Genomic DNA, 6,698 nt, shown 5'->3' on the forward strand with positions numbered 1-6,698 from the left:
CGAGTCACATCAGGAAAGCCCTGGTCTCAGGGACGTTGACTTGGACTGGTCCATCTTATAAGCACGATGTCTTACCTTACAAGAAGCCATAATAGTAAGTTATGTGGCGTGACATGAAGGGACCAAAACTGTCAGTTATGTGTAACCTACAGGTTGAGATTTCAAACTCAGGTACTCAGTAATAGAGGGGAGAATATAGAGCTGGGGGAAGAGGTGAATACTTGGTTATAGCATTGCTTCAAAAGATGGTGGGTAAATTTGTTTCACATTTTGTATAATGCACCTTCACATAGCACGGAATGTGCTGCACACTGTGGCTGTGGGTATGAACAATACAGACACATCGCTGCCCTCATGAAGACTCAGTCTAGTTAAGATAAAGACTCTTGAACACAACGGAAAGGCAGTCGGATAGAAACTCCTGAGCACTCATTTGAGTCAATTGAATTATGTGTGTTTTTTGTGTCAGGCACGGAACCAGTACACAGATTCTGAACTGGTGATCGGATCTCCCATGACCTCTTAAACCTCCCCTACAAAGAAAAATCTGGAAGAGATCTAGGTAGCATTGGGTGAACACATTAATATAAGTGGCCTCAACAGTCAAAAGGAGAAGACAGGTCAGAACGAGACACGGGGAAGACCATATTGTCACTTGTCCTACACAATACTCTGTGCTTAATCCTATGGTTCCCATAGGATTGCATGTAGACTTGCAAGTTGATGCTGGGGTCCATATTGGGGTGAAGATATAGTGGAAGGCATGGGGTTACCTAATTTTGAAAGTCTTGGTAGCTTAATAGTCCTATAAAAGTTTTCAAATTATTCTGACATAAAACAGCAGCTGGCATTGTATCAAGACTACATTTGTATTTTCTGGCAAGTCCAGGTGGAAAATTGTGTAAAATGTAAGAGCTAGATGCTCTCTCTGAACTGAGATTTTGTGGGTCAATAATCAACCCATACCCATAAAGTATGTGGTAGTAATGGGAAAGGCTGTTATTTCTTTTAACATATCAGAAAACAGCTGGTTGGTTAAGAAATTTTGTACTAAAAAGTAAAATAACAACATACCAGCACAACTGGAAATATCAAGCATATTATTCTTATCAATAAAATGTCAAAACCACAGCCCTTTGACTTTCTGGATTATTGATATAATGAGTGTGCAGAGGGAGTCTGTTTCTCTGAGGGACATTTTGAATCTCTGCCGGGTCTGTCTGTGTAGCAGGAACTTGGGGTTAGCATGAGTTCATTTGAGAGGAACGGTCATCAGAATCTCAGTTAATAGAAAGAGTTTTATGTGTGTATGTGTAGATATTATATATATTTAATTTTTTTTCTTGTTTTCACAGCAGAGCGTCAATTCTCTCTCTTATTTCCCTATTTTCAACTCTCACTCCATCCTCTGTGTTTCTCTTTACTGTATGGTACCGTTTATATAACAATTTGGGCTATGTCCAGAGAGGGGTGATGCTATTGTGTGTGGAAGGACAAACAAGCTTAGTCGTGGTGAAGATAACAGTAGTAGTAACAGGAGCTTTAGTAGCAGCAACCGTAACAAAATAGTCACCATCATCAACAAAATAGAAAAGGCTTTAGATCAAAACTCAGTATTTCTCATTTCTAGGCCTTGATGAGCCACTAGTTTCTATGTGATCTGGGATAAAAATAATTTTAGAAGTAATGTCTGCTTTCTTGGAGAGTGGGACAGGCCCCCAACATGAGTCATGAAACCCCAGTGCACCACCGTTTCCCACTTGATCTTTACAGCCCAAATGGAATGCCTCAGCCCTTCTTTCATTAATCACTAAGAAAGCCCAACACTCAGGCAAAAAATTGAACATGATGTCTCTGCCACCTCTCTCTTTGGAAATGTTCCAAGCTTTCTATTTGATCTTAAATAAAATGTCTCTTTGTTATACTGAAAAAAAAAAAAAAAAGAACAGCGTGATAGAAATAAAGTCCTTTATAAGTATGCAGGTCCTCCAGCAAAATGAAAACTTTGTACGTGCAGGAGATTGTTTCAATTATTCCACACTTTTAGCCCCCCTTATATGTCCCGGCATATTGATGGCATGCCATAAATACAGTGTCTAAGGTAATCCACATTCTTTATTTTGTGTAATAAAGATGTTGCATTTCTATCTCAGAAGACAGTATGGAAATGTTAAAAGCCTTAAGAAGTAAGAAATAAATAACTAAATTCCTGGAGTTTTTACAAATGGAAGCTTAGATATATCCGCTGTAGAGAGCAGCCTTGTAGAATAAAGCCTACGAGTTGAGTTCTAACAACCACAAAAAGCTTGGCGGGCAGGAGATGATCGTCTCCCTCCACAGGGCATGTTCATAGCACAATGGTCACCAGGTGTTAGTGAGAAAGTCAATGGATTTGCTGCATCCAAGGGCACATGCCAAAACCTGAGCATGCAGAAATAAGCAGTAGATAATAATCCAAGGGCATTATTTTAGTGGGACTTAAAACTTTAAAACTGTTAACAAAATAAGTTGCATAAAACTACATTCGTAATTGGCAAATACAGTTCCACTGAAAAGATTCAACCAACATGAAGTTGTCTATCCCACCCACCGATGTGGCCCTTCTGAGACATAACATTGCTTGATGGTTTCATATGTAAATATTTAATTAACTAAAAGTATACACGTTGCTTCAGAGAGAAAGATACTAGGTGCTATGAACACTAAACAGGAGTATTTTACCTGAATCAAGAAGTGACATTTGAGGGTTGGATGGAGTTAAGAGAAGGAAAACCTTTTCAAGTAGAGCAAATAATAAGGCCAAGATCCGAAGGGATTTCTAAGAAGAAACTAAGTGATGGTAGCAGAAAGGGAAAAGTAGACAAGAGATCGAGAAGACATTGAAAAGAAAATAATAGCTCAGGTCCTATAAGAATGTGATGCCATAATTTAGTTCACAAGCTCCGAGTACTGCATGACCGGTAACCCAGGGCCTGTGCATGTGAGGGGATAAGTGTATTCAAGGGAGCATATGTCACATAACGGAGAGGGAAAATGTCTGAGAATGTCTAATCCGAATAAGAAACAAAATTATAATCATAATCTATGCCTGAATCTGCACATCCCTAACTACTTAAGAAGGTAACATTATCTTCACCTGTGTTTTTGCACAATTTGGATTTATTTTTAGTGTTTTTCCTAGTGTAACCTTTCCCATAGGTGTCTTTACTTTTTTGATTCCTTCATATCAATATAGGAAATAATTCGTATTAGAGATACTAATATTATTTATGTTTTATGTGAGGCAAGTACTTCACACAGTCTATAATTTGTGTTTTGAATTTATTTTAAGGTATCATTAGTGGTCTTTTTTTAATGTAGGGGGATTTTTTTTTAAAATCTTTTCCTTTATGACTTTTGAGTGACCTATCTTGTATTGAAAAGCAGGCCTCATACACATTTCTAAATTTTCTTCCATTATCTTTTCTCTTGTTGTTTACATTAAGCGTGTGAGTCAGTGTGTAATAGGGGAGGCTATTCCTCTGCCTCTGGCACCAGAGTTCCCATCCTACCCCAAGGAAATAAAGCCCAACAGCTGCTCTTCTCTCTGAGTATCAAGCCTAACCTTTGTTGCAGAGGCAAACTTCAGTCTTGGCCAGTCTTGTCCAATTGTCGTGTTGTTACAAGAAGGTTTTTAGAAAAATGCTGAGAAAGTGTCTACAAAATATCCACGTTTTATTCTTTGAATATAGCTAATTGTGCACTAATTCGTGTCAATATGTGATCAATGGCACTGAATATAGATGCCTTTCATTGAAAGTGTGTGCCTATGTGTAGTTTTATTTTACTTTTTATAATTAGGGACATTTGAACGGTTTCTACCATGTATAACACATACATTATGAATTGGCTTAAGCAGAAAACAAGTGAAAGAAACACCAAAATAGTTTATTGATTACTCCTTTAATTTGTCATAAATAGTGTCAATTCTAAGAATTTTGAAACTTAATACTCCATTGTTGGAGATATATCTCTTCCCTGAAAATTATTTTTCCTTCTCTAAGTAAAGTTTCTTAGACCCACGTCTAGAATTTTAAAACAATACTTAACTATTGCATTCTTCTTGTGGCTGTGCAATATTACAATTTATTTATTTATTTACTAATTTATTTATTTAAGATAAAGTCTCACTTTTCTTGTCCCTCATAGAGTGCTGTGCTGTCACAGCTCACAGCAACCTTAAACTCTTGATCTCAAGTGATCCTCTTGCCTCAGCCTCCCGAGTAGCTGGGACGACAGGTGCCCGCCATAATGCCTGGCTATTTTTTTAAAAACAGGGTCTCACTCTTGCTCAAGCTGGTCTTGAACTCGCGAGCTCAGGCAATCCACCTGCGTTGCCCTTCCAGAATGCAGGGATTATAGGTGTGAGCCACTGCACCCGGCCTAATACAATTTAATGGAGCAGCAGCATCATAGAAGGGCAGATCGAGGCAGAGAAAACCTCTGGTGTATATATTTATTTATTTACTTATGTAAATAAGTTTATTTTTTTATTTATTTTTATGATAAAGATACATATCATGAGATCTACCTTTTAAACATTTTTTTAAATCTCTAGTTTATGCATTGTAGTTGCATGCGTGTATGGAGTACAATTTGATATTTCCATGCATGGTGTGTGACGATCAAATCAGAGTAGTCAGCATACTCATAACCTCCTGCATTTATCATTTCTCTGTGGTGAGAACGTTCAAAAGCCTTCTCCTGGCCACTGTGTAATGTACAATAACTCTGTGTTAAAGCTAAAGACAGCCTCTGTGTGACAGAGCATCAGTGTTTCCCCTCCTTGCTTACGCAGCTGCACCTGTTACCAGCCCTCCTCCCCTCTCTCCGCCCGAGTCTCTGATAGCCATCGTTCTTCTCTCTACTGCTGTGATATTAACTTTCGTTCCTAGATTCCACATGAGATTGTGGAGTATCATGTCCAGATTATTTTACTTAAGATGATGTCCTTCAGGTTCATCCAAAAGACAGGAAATTCTTTCATTTTTATGGCTGTTTGATACTCATTGTGGGTTTACCACATTTTCTTCATTCACCCACCCATTATTGGGCACTGGGATCAATTTCCGTAGGCTGACTATGGCTATTGTAAATAGTACTGCAATGTACATGGTGGTGCAGGTGTTACTTTGACATATTGCCTTCATTTCCTTTGGATGATGCCCCGTAGTGAGATCATAGGGATTATATGAATCACGGGATTATATGGTAGGTCAATTAGATTTTTGAGGAACCTCCATCCTGTTTTCTGTAATGTCAATATCAATTTACCATCCTATCAACAGTGTGTAAGTGTTCCCTTTTCTTCACATGTTTTCCAACATCTCTTTCCTTTTGTCTTTTTGGCAATGGCCGTCTGAACTGGAGTGAGGTGGTATCTCAATGGGCTTTTGGTTTTCATTTTCCTGGTAATTAATGAAGTTGGACATTTTTCCATTCACCTGTTGGCCATTTGTATGTCTTCTTTTGACAAATGTCTACCGAGCAATTTTGCCTTTGTCCTAATCATTTTTTGCGGGTGAGTTCTGTAAGTTCCTTCCCCTTGGTCAGATGTACAGTTCTAATGTATCTTTTTTCCTTGTATGGGTGTCTCTTTCTTCACTCTGTTGTTTCCTTTGCTGTACAGAAACTTTTTAGTTGGATGTAATCCTATTTGTCCCTTTTTGGTTTTGTCATCTGTGGTTTTGAGGTTTTATTTAAAAAATCATTCCCCAGCCCAATGTTATAAAGCTTTTCTCCTCTGTTCCCCGCCCCCAGTAAATCCATAGTTCAGGCCTTTACATTTTAGTCATTAATACATTTTGAGTTGAACATCATATCTGATGAGAGGTAGGGGTAGGAGTCTTACCCTTCTGCATGTGGAGATTCAATTTCCCCAGCACCATTCATTGAAGAGACTGTCTTTTCCCCATGTGGTGTTGACACCTTTGTCACATACAGTACAATAAGGCATTTAAACCTGTACATGTGATGTCATACAGCAGTTCACTGGAACTTTTTCATTTGCTTCACGGCAACTTTATACCCTTGAACAGCATCTCCCAGACCCTTGTAGCTCCTCCCCCTCTCTCCCCTTAGCCACTGACAACCACATTTCTATTTTCTGCTTCCATCATAGACGTCTCATATACGTGGGATCGTGTAATCTTTGTCCTTTTGTGACTGGCTCATTACACTTATGATAATGCACATAAGTTTCATCCATGGAAAGAGTTTCTGGAGGATTTAAAATTAATAACGTGCTATATAATTGCTGCTAGAAAACAGAGGAAAAGATAAGCCCAATAATCACTGTCCTCTCTCCCAGGCACAGAAGGACACGGCATTTCTTTGCTCTCTGTTGTCTGTGAGTTCAGCCAACAAGAAAAAGAATCAACATACCCTACCGTGAGGTACTATTTTTCATCAACAGCAGTTCACCTAGTGAGTGTTGATACTTTGGGTCTGAGTGAAACTGAAAAACAAAAAATAAAAACCAAAACAAACAAAAAGGAATAAACATACCAAGAAAAGTTTTTACCTTCTAAGCATGAACTTTCTCATCTGAAAAACATCAGGGGAAGATAAGGAAACATCTCAATCTCTCATCTGAAAAATATCAAGGAAAGATAAGGAAACATCTCAACCCACTCTTTGGAGTATGGCCTCGTGGTGGT

At 38.4% G+C, this 6,698-nt stretch overlaps 1 non-coding gene across 1 annotated transcript; it reads left to right on the forward strand.

Annotated features, from left to right (window-relative positions):
- Positions 1 to 6,424: 6,424 nt before the first annotated feature.
- LOC128564145 (small nucleolar RNA SNORD56) lies at positions 6,425 to 6,494 on the forward strand. The gene has a single exon (XR_008374016.1). It is a non-coding gene; the product is annotated as a small nucleolar RNA SNORD56 (small nucleolar RNA).
- Positions 6,495 to 6,698: the final 204 nt, after the last annotated feature.

This window comes from Nycticebus coucang, chromosome 13, assembly GCF_027406575.1.
Source record: "Nycticebus coucang isolate mNycCou1 chromosome 13, mNycCou1.pri, whole genome shotgun sequence".
Classification (NCBI taxonomy): domain Eukaryota; kingdom Metazoa; phylum Chordata; class Mammalia; order Primates; family Lorisidae; genus Nycticebus; species Nycticebus coucang.